This window comes from Ochotona princeps, chromosome 14 (assembly GCF_030435755.1).
Source record: "Ochotona princeps isolate mOchPri1 chromosome 14, mOchPri1.hap1, whole genome shotgun sequence".
Lineage (NCBI taxonomy): Eukaryota > Metazoa > Chordata > Mammalia > Lagomorpha > Ochotonidae > Ochotona > Ochotona princeps.
Window position 1 is genome coordinate 49,466,437 of NC_080845.1, and position 12,969 is coordinate 49,479,405.

Below are 12,969 nucleotides of genomic sequence, written 5' to 3' on the forward strand. Positions count from 1 at the left end.
TTTAAAAACCTCCAATTTGAATGTGCTGGATTCTCTGTTCTTCTTCTTATTATTATTATTATTATCATCATTATTATTTCATGATATGGTTCCATAAGCACTGGGATTTCCCTTACCTCCTCCCCAAGTTTCCCCCTAGCTCTCCACTGAGTTCCCCTATATTATTACTATAGTATAATTCTTCATAAACAGTCATCTGTCCATCATTGTGAGCATGGACAGTGGCAGAGAGTCCAGCATCTTATTGTCAAGATACAGTAAACAGTTTCATTGGTAGTCCTCTTAGATTTGGAAGTAGAGATGCATACTGCATTCTATCATCACATCTAGATATGATAATCTCCATTACACAGTTACTATACATCTCCTTAAATGAAAAGCCACAATACAAAATCAACAACAGGAAGAAAAATAGAAATTTACAATGCAATGAAATTAAATACCATGCTGCTGGATATGATAGTGTCCATTACACAGTAACTGTACATCCACTTATATTAAAAGACACAAAGCAGAATCAACAATGGGAAGAAAAAAAATTAACAACACCATAAAGTTAAATAACATGCTACTGAATGACTAATGCATTGCTAAAGAAATAAACAAGAAAATCAAGAGCATTATTGAAGAAAATGATGCTACTTTGTGATCTATGTGCCAGTGAAGAGTTTAATGAGAAAGAATGTGTTTTGAAGAGATGAAACTAAGTAAAAAATAAATTAAAATCCATGAGATATAGTTTCCGCTGATCTTTGTTGGTGAGATATGTCTTCTGTAGGCAACAAATAGATAGGTTTTATTCTTTTAATCCAACCTATTAATTGGGTGGTATTTGGTCTTGTGATTTTAGCAATGGGTTGTTCATCGATTCAGTCTTCTGGTGTTATTTGGGATTTTCTTCACATTTGCCTTTGGTTTTGGTGAGTGAGACTCTCGGTTCTTTGCTGAGATGTCCACCTGCTCTCCTGGATGTGCTCTCTGCTGGTATGAATACCTCTTTCAAAAGTCTGTTTCCTACATATATATGTGTGTGTATGTATATATATATGTGTATATATACATGCAATGTACACACATACATACATTTATATGCATATAGCTACAACCAACATGACTGAAATTATTTTGTCTAAACATAACAAATGTATTATAAAACAAGATGCATGTGGAAATATCAAAAATTATTCAATTTAAGTGGAGCGAGCGCTTTTGTAAATTAAATGCAGCACTTCACCTTTTCAAAGATTCTAGAGGAAAGAACGTGCTGTCTCATAAATTGTCAAGTTCTCGATTTCTCTGCAACACACAATCTGGGAAGAATAGGAAATCATTATATTCTTTCTTAGCTATGTTCATTATTGATCTAGCATTCTTTCACTCAGAATTTCTTAAATATTTCAATGACATCTGAGATAAAATTATGTTCAGTTGTCTGATTTTGTGTTATTCTTTATCATGTCAGAATGAAACTTTTACATTTGAAATAATTTCTCAAAATAATAAAATTTATGCAGTGTCAATAACCAAATATCAAGTACTTGAAAAGAATTGTTGACTATCCATATTCAGTTACCTTATGTGACTTGGTATTTTTTTTAAAAGATTTATTTATTTTTTATTGTAAGGTCAGATATACACAGAGGAGGAGAGACAGAGAGGAAGATCTTCCCTCCGATGATTCACTCCCCAAGTTACCGCAACGGCCGGTGCTGCGCAGATCCGAAGCCAGGAACCTGGAACCTCTTCCGGGTCTCCCATGCGGATGCAGAGTCCCAAGGCTTTGGGTCATCCTCAACTGCTTTTCCAGGCCACAAGCAGGGAGCTGGATGGGAAGTGGAGCTGCCGGGATTAGAACCGGCGCCCATATGGGATCCCGGGGCATTCAAGGCGAGGACTTTAGCCGCTAGGCCACTGCGCATGGCCCGTGACTTAATATTTTTGAAAACTCAAGAAAGATTCGCATCGTTTCACTGGAAATTAACTCTTTATCATTTGCCATAGATGTAACAGATTTTACTGACTTTTCAAATACACTTTGTTAGAGTAATATGGTAATTGATTGCATTATTCAAGCTGATAGTTTTTAAGTAGAATTTTTTGTTACATCCAAAAATAGACAAGACATAGCTTGTATGAAAATATCTCAGCTCAAATTTGTTCAGACTTTTATTACAGGAAAAAAAGAAATATTTCTTAATCTCTCTCTCTCTTACTCTCTTTGATGGAGGAAACCTTTTGCCTTTGTTTACACATAATGATCTAGACAATAAATAGTTACAGTTATACTGGAAGATGAAATTTTCTTTTCTATGTTTCACAAAGTAATATCTGAACTATTTTTATCGAGATAGTTATATTTTCTTACACTAATAATAAGTATACATTTTGTGGGAATAGATTAATAAATGAGGATTAACAGAAAAATTAAACCTCAGAAAATGACTAATGGCATGATATGGTCAGGATCATTAAATTCTTTCGCACACAAAAAAGTGGAAATTGAAGACCCTAGCTTCTTATCTTTACTTTAGGCCCCAGTATAGCACACTTTGGTTTCTAATGCTTCCATTATTAATTGTTTCCAGGGAGAACTATGTAGGAGAAAAGAAACAATTTAATGTTTTGTCTGCAAATCACCACACTTGAATCTATGGTCTTGCTTGTAGGATGCTCCTTAGCAGAGAGCCGAAATCAGAGTGAAGCAGGACTCCAAACCATGTATCTTAGTTGAGATATGGGGATGTGGGGATCCTAATATCTCAAACATTTTACCAAATAAGAAGAATCAGCATGCCTTAATGAATTATTGATTTATTGAAAGGACACTGATGTCAGAGTTCATTTGAAAGCTTCTAAAAGATGAATTCCTAAAATTCTTAGCTCAGATCCACTAAATTAGAATAGCTAGAGGAACTGTAAATCTGCTTTTGAAGAAAACAATTTTATGGAATTGATTATTGTAAGTAGTAATATCATAACTGTGTCTTTATTAACACTGCAGTATTATCTTTCTGTTAACTACCCAGAAATATACTCTGTATAGACATTCAAAATAAATTCTTGATTCTTTTCTTTCCAATTTTCAAAATAATTATTGGGTTCTCTAGCATTCTAAAGTGTTGACCAATTTTAAAATCAATTCTTTTATTTTACTAGGAAAATGTGGGAGACTGCACTATAGGACTGCACCCAGTAGCTGCCTTAATCCATTGAACCCCATCAACCAAGATATAGATAAGCTAGAATAAGATTATGAATTAGAATAAGTTTGTAGTTAAGAATTAGAAAAGAGAGTTAGACTATGAATTATAATAAGTTTATAGTTTAAGAATTAGAATAGAGAGTTGTTAAGATATAGAGTTTGAGTTAAGCTAGATAATTTTATGAGCTTTGTGGTTTTGAGATGGTTATTCCCTGAGACATAGGTGCTTGGTCCCCATGACAACAGATTGTCAGAATTGGTAAGATCAGTCTGTGCTGGCCTAGTCAGCATGCCAAGTTCCTGTGTGCCAACCGCAAGTATCCTGTTTGAGTTGCCTTGTCAAAATGATATCCTGTTGAATGTCTGTCAGATGCCCTCCCCCACTGAGCATAAGAACTAGCGTATGAGAGCAATAAATTGCCACTTGATCAGAATCCTGTCTTGTGGTCGTTTCTCTCTCGCCTCCTGTCCCCATTCCTTTGTCCTATAGGTTTGATCCCTGAGTTGAAGGGACAGGAAAACCTGTAGTGAAATAATGTAGCATACTTCAACCCTCTGCCACCCATGATTGAATCAGCAAGAATGCTTGAAAGTTGGCACCTGAAAATAAAGGCATGGTTCCAAAAGTTGATGATAAGTTCTTTGCTTTCTTGTGCTGAAATGCTATACTATGACCTAATGAGTCATAGTATGTGAGAAACTCATTTTTTCAGTTGGAAAGCATTTAGAGATCACAACATGGCCACTAAACTGGCCCTTTTTTAATTTTGACATTTTCAAAGGATCAATTTAACAAGATAGGTTTTAAAAATTACCATAAATGCACACTAGAATTTGCTGTTTTAATTCATTTTGTTGATATAACTTAACTCAGTTTATCTTTATCTTTCAATCCTTACCCCAAAGTAGAAAATTGTGAATTTTAAATGAAGCCAGCATACATTACTCATAATTTTTATCACAGAATACATAAATAATATCCCAAGGATAAAAAATAAAATAAAAGACTTGTATAATTTATGCAAGTTTTTTACAAAACAATATTGATATTATAAGCATTATCTCCTTATTCTGTTTTTTGCAGTAAATTCCATTTTTGCAATCAAATATTCTGTATTTAACACATTAGAATAATTCAAATATTATTATTCAAATATAGGATATCAATAATGTTATGCAACAGAAATCTTGGAAGTTAGAGTTTTTACTCATGGTAGTAGAAAGTATAGCCTATAATGTAACAATCACTAAATTCATTGAGTCCAATTTAAGATAAACAGAAAAAATACATGTTATGTATTTGCTTCTATTAGAAGTGAATCTGTGACTAAATTTTTAATAAAATTATTTATTTTTATTGCAAAGTCAGTTATATGGAGAGGAGGAGAGACAGGAAGATCTTCCATCTGATGATTCACTTCCCAAGTGACTGCAACAGCTGGAGCTGAGCCAATCTGAAGTCAGGAGCCAAGAGCTTCTTCTGGGTTTCCCATACAGTTGCAGGGTTCCAAGGCTTTGGGCAGTCATATACTGCTTTCCCAGGCCAAAAGCAGGGAGCTGGATGGGAAATGGAGCAGCCAGAATTAGAACAGATGCCCATATGGGATCCTGACTCATGCAACACAAGGACTTTTGCAGTTAGGTTACCGCGCTGGGCCCGGTGACTAAATTTTTGAGCTGAAGCAGTTAAAACATTCTTTTCAGGTGAGAAGTTTGAGTGCTTAAAGGGAATGTTAATGTTTATTTGTGATTAATGTTTGTCCTCAGTTAGAAATTCAAGTTTAAACATACTTCTTTCCATTGTTTTAAATCAGAGGAATTTTAGTATCCACAACTAATGAAAATAGAGTTTGGGTGGCTAGGTTCCGTATCACCCATCTTTCAGTCTATCACATATTTTATTTCTGAAGCTTTGCAGTTACATTAAATATTAAAAATTACATATCCACATATCAGTGCTTCTCAATCCTATTAGTATATGTCATGATTCATGGGAGTCCTATGTATGATAATTTTGATGCTTTTGATTAGAGGTTTGGAATCCATACTGCTGCAAGTGAGCTGCTAGGGGGTCCTAGTAAAGAATTCTCAAAAGATGTAAGCAGCTTTGAGATCTAAGACTTTCTTATTATACTTTAAAGCCAGGAAATAAGTGTATTGTATAATAACATAGAAGAAAAAAAGTTGTCCTAATGGACTACTTTTAGTCTGGGTGCAACAAAGAATCAATCAATAAATAAGTACTCTAAATGTTTTTAAATGGAAACATTAAATGCACATGGATTGCATTTGTAAAAAGACTAAAGCTCTTCTTAAAAATTTGATTTCTTCATACTTTTAGGGTAAGTGTACACAAGTACTGGGAGAAGAGAATGACCGATCACTTTTACCAGCCCTGTAAAACTGCTTGGAAACAAAGTACAGGGTCTGGCACAGTCTGTTACCCCAATCAGCTTATGCCTATGCTGGTGGTTGCAATTGCTGAGTCAGTTCTGTTTCCAGCCCTGCCTTCCGCACTAACCAATGGATGTTGCAATCAAGCACGATTCTGCCAACCTCACACTCAGCCCTCATGCAAACCAGTGGGAGCTGCAACCTAGTCAGGGTGACTCCCAATAGCTCCCACCAGGCCTGCCCCCTGCCCTGGTTACCATGCTTGCCAGTATTTACAGCAGACTTGTTCAGTCTGTCCCACATTCCTTTCAGCTCTTATATATGTCAATGGGCATTGAAGTCTAGTTCAACACAACCAGCCCTACTTTCCAGTCTACACACATGCTGGCGAGTGCCTTTCTGTCTAACCACCCCTGCCCCAGTTCTGGGTTTCCTGCTCTCCAGTGGGAATGGTAACCCAAGAGGCAGGTGCCCAATATTTCCCTACTGGGCCACTCCCACTCCCAGATCACGCACTCTCCAGGTGGTTCTGCAGCTTAACTTGACAGAATTAGCCTCCACTGACAGCCCCTGCCAGCTAATGCTGTGGTAAAACCCAACCAACCATTACCTGCTCTGATTTATGCTTGGACCAGAAGGAATAGTCAGCCCAGCCTGGCTTTTCCCTGATCTAGCTCACATGAGACCCACAGGTTTGTAGCCCTACTTGGTCTGGTCTACCCCCATCCCAACTCACGCCCTCCACTGGGAGTGGTGGTCAGGCAGTGGATCCCTCCACATTCCCCCTACCAGGTTTGCCCCCACCACACTGGTTCTCATGTGTGCTGGTTGGGTCCATTGGCCCAGTCTGGCATGGTCCACCTTGCCTTGACATTTGCCAGTGGGTGCTGTAGCTTGGCCTGGCCCACCTGCAATCCCAACTCCTGCTGGTGGGGTTACAGCCTAGCCCAGCCCACTCAGCCCCACTTCCCAGCTGTACTGTGTACTGGCATGTGTTGTGACCGAATTTGGTCCAACCCATATTATGTTCTGGTGCTCACTATGAACTGGTTCAGCCTTGTCTGCCCCCAACCTATGCCCAGTGTATGCCAGTGGGTACCTTTCCCTGGCCTGGTCTGGGTTGCTCCTTATCATGGTTCTTGCGCTCACCTGCAGGGACTGGGTCCCGACAGAGGAGTTTCCCAAGCTCCTCCATCAGAACCTCTCTCAATGCCAGATCTTTTGCATACTGGTGGGTCCATGAGCCAGCCCCACTTAGTCTACCTCCTGTCCTAGTAATAACAGTGGCCTTTCCTGACTGACCTCCAGCGCACTCTGGTTCTTACTGTTGGATTTTTCAGCCCAGACAAGGTTCATCCGTACCCAGGTGCAGCTTGCCCATGGTTCAGTAGGGGCAGAGACCTAGCCTAGTCTGTCCTACATCTACCCTGGTCCTCCAGAGCTCTAGATAATGATAGAGTCTAGACCGGCTCAGTGTGCCCAGCCCTAGTCCACACTTGTGCCAAGGACACTGCAGCCATATCCAGACCAGAACGCGACCCCCACTCTGGCCCCTCACTCACCAGTGGGAACCCCAATCCAGTCTCTTAGCTCCACAACCAGGCTTGTTCCCAGCGAAAGATTGTGTGCATGCCAATGGTTATTCTAACCGAGCTTGGCATAGCCCCTCACCTATCTTGGCCTTTTTCCTCAATGCTGTGGCCTGGCATCCCTGGCTCACGCAAAGCAGTCAGCATAAGAGCCTAGCTCGGCATGACCTGTGCTCCAGCCTGATTTCTGTTCTTTTGAGCTAAGTTTTTCTCAACTCTGCCCAGTCTGACCCATTCTATAACCAATCCACACATTAGCCAGCCGTTGGAGATATTCTGCCTCTTGCCAGACCCTCAGGCCTGGACCATGTAAACATCATAACTGGTGATTCAGTAGGGGAGTTCTCCACGTTCCTCTGGTTGACCCACTCCCAGACTCAGTTCTCATACATGCCAGTGGGTGTTAGGCTAGTGCTTGGCATAGTCTACCCTTCCATTTTGGCCTTGTATGAATCGGTGAACATTGCAGCCCAGCCCACCCCACATTGTGTTTTAGGATGCACATTCGAGTGCTGCTGCCTTGACCTGCCCAGACTGTTGTCGGTTCCTGTACCCATGAGTGATGGCAGGTACCATGGTCACACCTAGCTCAGTCCATGACCACCCAAACTCTTGAGCTAACCAGCAGTACTTGTATTTCCACAGGGTTTGACCCACACATCCCCCACAGAATCTACACCTAGACCTGGTTCTCTCGTGTGCTGGTTAGTGTCATGACCATGCTTAATGTGACCTGTCTCTTATTCCAACACTTAGTCAGGTACTGGCCTCTAACCCTGCCAGACAGGCCCCCAGCCATAGCTGTTGTGTGGAGAGCCCTGCTCTACACTCACAGCCCATCTCAGGACTCCCATGTAGGCTGGTGAATCAGTCTGGCTCAAAAATCTTACGGACTCTACCCTCCAAACCACCAGGTCTCAGCCCCCACACTTGCCAGCAAGTTCCATGTAGCTGTGAGTCACACAGGATTCATTGTCACATTGGCCTTATCCATGGTCTCTTGACAGCAATTACATAGCCTAAAAACCCTAGAGCTTGCTGTGTGGCAGCCAGCAGGTGGAGTCTGGCAGCTAATGGGTGCACTGGCCACCCAGAGCCTAGGACTCGCTCACTGTGTGGCAGCAGTGACCATGGTCTGAGTCCCCAGCATTGGGTCTGGCCTGCCTTCAGCACCCCCTCAGCTGCCATGCTGCAGAGGGTTCCTTTCACCCCAACCCCATGGCCAAACACTCTAATTGTTTTATTCTTGCCCTCGTGTTTGTATCAAACAAATCGTTCTAGATTTCCCCATAGGGAGCCAATTTTATAGGGTCAGAAAAAGAAGTTCAATTGATCATAGCTTAAGTGAGAAAGATGCCAAATGAATTTACTCCAGCTTTATATGATTCATTTTAAACATCTGTTTTTTTGTAACTAAAAAATGACTAATATTTGTCTATGTTTTTGAGACAGGATGACAGAAATTGGGATAGATCATCACTCTTGGTAACAGAACATTCAAGCCAGTTCATTGACTAATCCTCAAGTGCTATGATCTCATATGGGTGCTAGGTTGTGCCCTGGTTGTTTCATTTCCCATTCAGTTCCCTGTATTTGGCCAGGGAAAGAAGCAGAGGATGGTCCAAAGCTTTAGCACCCGGTAGGAGGTGTGTAAGAAGCTGCTGGATCCTGGCTTCTGAGCAGCTTAGCTACAGCCATTGTGGTCACTTGAATGGTGAGTCAATAAGCAACATTTTTCTCTGTGTCTCTCCTTCTTTTTGTAAATCTGCCTTTACAATAAAAATAGATAAATCTTAAACAAATGAAAAATACTGACAATCAGACACATGATTCTGGAAGTAAAATAGCTTTTTATTATTTTATATATTTTAATATTGTTGACATGGTTGAGAGGGATGCATTCCCATGTGGGCCTCTGATGAGGATAGAGTGTCAGGAATGGAGGGCATAGTAATTCCGGCACTAACAGATTATCTCACATGAACTGATGGGTACTGTAACCCCGCTCAGCCAGTATGCCACACACCCAGTGCTCACATATCCCAGCACGGGCTGTGACCTAGTCAGCGTGAGCCCTAATGTCCTTCCCCAGCCTCTCCTCCAATGCCAGGTTTTTATGTGTGCCAACCACAACTGCACTCTAATCTGTCCCAGCCCATGTCTCTGGCTCTCATGCACACCCATGGGTGCTGCAACTTAGCTCAGCCTGCCTTACCCCCAGATGGGGCCCCCACACATGCTTATGATTCCTGCTGTCTTATCTAGCCTAATCTGCCTCCAACTCTGGTTCCTGTGCTTAGCAGCTGTAGGTATGGCCCAGCACAGGAGTGCTCACTGTTCCCCTGCCAGGCATGCTTCCAGCCTTGAATTTTTGAGCCTGGCAGTGGGTATTATGGTCCAACCTGACATGACTAATACCCAGTTCTAGCACTTGCCAGCTGGAACTAAGGCATAGCCTAGCTGGTCTGCAAACATTGTGGCTCTTTTGAATGCAAGCTGGTGCTGGAGCATATCCCATTGTGAGCCATCCTCAGATGCAGCACACATGCATGCCAGAGGGTACTCCAACCTTGCCAAGCCTGGCCCTCCCACAGCTCTGGCCTTCACAATTACCAGTGTCAGCTACAGTGCACCAGGGGAGTTCTAGGAATTCTCCTGCCAGGCTTGTTTTCAGGCTTGGGTCTTGGATGTTCTGCTGGCTGTTTCAACCCAGGCTTGCATGGCCTTCCTGCAGTCTCAGATTTGGCTGGAATGTGTTGCAATCTAGCCCAGCTGGATGACACCCACATCCTGTCCTGGCTCTCATGTGCCAGCAGGTACTACAGCCTGACCTAGCCTGACCTGTTCCCAGAACCTGTCCACACAAATGTTGATGAGCACTGTAGCATTGTTTGACCTGGCCTGCCCACAGCTCAGCTCCTGTCTCCCCAGAAGGAGCAGTGGCCCATTAGGAGAGTTTTCCAAGATCCTCCACCAGCTCTGCTCCCAGCCCTGGGTTTCATGTGTCCCAGCAGCTGCGGCAGACCTACTTGACATGGTTTGCCCTCAGTCTCAGTCTTCGCATGTGCCCGCAGTTGCTGAAGCCTGGCCCAGCCCAGTCTCCTCCCAGACCCAGCTCGCGCAAGTGTCAGGTGTGTTCCTGCCATGTTATGTTCTGTGGTTCAGCCTGGCTCAATATGTCACCATGCTCACTTCTCCACAAAAACCATTGAGCCCTTAAATTCCTTACAGAAACTGCTCTCAGATTCTGTTCATTCATGCTCTTGTGGGTACTGTAGCTAAGGCTGACAAGCCCCACCCATACTTCAACACTCAGGGCTGGTTACTGTGATTTATCGCTGCCAGGCATGCCCAGCAGCCCTAGCTTTTGCATGTCCCATTGGGTGACAGGTGATGCTGTTTAGCTCAGCCTGGGTTTCCCACATGGTCTGTCTTTCCGTTCCAAATCACTCCACCTCATCTCTTTGCTTACCTGCAAGTGCAGTGACCTGATCCATGGAAGACCCCAAAAGTCATTTTACACACACGCACGACTTGGGGTCAGGGTGGCATGTCCTGGCCCAGTGCTCCCTGCCTATCCTATATATCTTAAAAGAAGAAAAAGAAAGGAATAGGTACCTATGCTGGCATACTGTAAATTAAAGAATAGAAGAGAGAATAAATAGAAGACTTCTTCCAAAAGAGACAAGAATCAGATATTCAGAGTTCCCCACCAAGAGACTGAAGCTTCAAGTTCCTAAAAGAGGAGTGTTCGTCTCAGTCCATCATACAAAATCTTAATTACAGCGTATACAAATCTCCAAGCTTTCAAACTCATTGTAGCTAGAATCAAGAGAAGACGTTGAGACTGATTTATTTAAACGCCAGGTGCTACTAAATTCAAGTGTCTCTAGAGAATTATACCTAACAATTGCAGTTTCCATTCTGAAGGAAACAGAACATCTGTATTATTTTCCCAATTCTCAATGAAAACAAAATCAGAATACAAAATTCTGTTTTATCTCACAGTTTACTCCTTTATTCCTTCCCATTTCTCATTGTTTTTTGGTAACCAGAAAGCTAAACTTCTGTGATACTCTGCAAGCAAAGTTCCATCTGGAAACACAAGAAACCACAAATAGCCAAAGCTATCCTAATGCCTTTTAATCATGTCAACTTAGTCAGTCCTTTAACTCAGCAAGAGACAGCATGAGGATACCACAAAACTATGTGTTTCAAAAAATTCTCCAACTGTTAAAATCAGACAAGTTCTGAAATTTGATGATAAAGCAAAGATGTTTGGTAGGTACAACAAGTAATGTATCCAGTAATCAGAATATTTAATTAGCAAATGAATTTTGGCCACAGGGTGTCAGAGGGGTTTAGTTACCAAAAGAACATGTTGAATTTTAGGCAGGATAGAAGAGCAGTTAAGTGATTGAAAAACCAATGATGACAGAAAATAGTAACATTTGAGTTTTTGATGGGAGTACAAATGACATAGAAGAGAGTTGGAGGAAATGTGCATAGAATAGAGCTCAAGCATCCATTGGCCCAAGTAAGGCATCTGTGTGATACAGAAGATTGCCACATTACCTCAAGTGTGGTTATTCATCCTCTGAAGGAATACGGTATCTCATGTTATTGCTTAATTTCACTAATGTGTATTATCTCACTGCAGTTATAACTTTGAAGTGCCTGCTCCCAATCTCTTCTAATTTGTTGCCTGCCTGTGTTGAGATGGTCCTGGTGAATACAGAAAAGGTATTTTATACTTTTTATGCTTGAAACTTAAAAAGAAATGTCAAACCTATTACTAAATACATATCTTAATGCTTCTAATACTATGGATTCATCAAAATTAATTATGTCAGCAAATGAAAACCTAATGATTTAAAGTAATAATTTGAGAACTGTAAAGGAAAATGTTAGATAAAATGAGCCCTAATATAAAATAATGATCAAGTATTTGGCAAGACTGGAGTTTTCTAAACTAACAATATCAACAGGGTAATCAATTAATATCCAATTAACTTGAGTGTGCTACTGGCCTTCAGAATTGTCATTGTATCTGTCATTCACAAAATTATGAATATAATGATTATCATAATTGCAAGACCAGTTATTCAATATATATAATATTCCCTATGTATGTCCAACAATTTCATGAACTCTTAATAAGTGAGAATAAGGTTTTTTTAAATTTATGCATTTTATGGAAATTTGTCTATCAATATTAGACCAAATAGAATTTGAAAGTTCATGGAAAATGAAAATCTAAAAAGGTTGTTTGGGCACAGACTTTTTGTAGTCCATTGCTTTAATGACTGAGCCACCTCGGTCACCTAATCATTTTTTGAAAGATTTTTTTATTTTATTGGAAAGTCAGATATACAGATATACAGAAAGGAGAAGTGACAGAGAGGAAGGTCTTCTATCCAATGATTCACTGCCCAAGTGGCCATAATAGCTGGAGCTGAGGCGATCCAAAGCCAGAAGCCAGGAAATTTTAAAGATTTATTTGTTCTCATTGGAAAGTCAGATTTAAACAGAGAAGGAGAAACAGAGGAAAAGATCCTCCATTGACCGCTTTACTCCCAAAGTGGCCCTAGTGGCCAAAACTGAGATGTTTCAAAGCCAAGAGACCAGAGTCAGCAGCTTCTTCTGGGTCTCCCATGCAGCTGCAGGGTCCCAAGGCTTTGGGCCGTCCTTGACTGATTTCCCAGGCCACAAGCAGGGAGCTGGATGGGAAATGGAACAGAAGGTACACAAACTGGTACCCACAAGGGATCTAAGCACATGCAT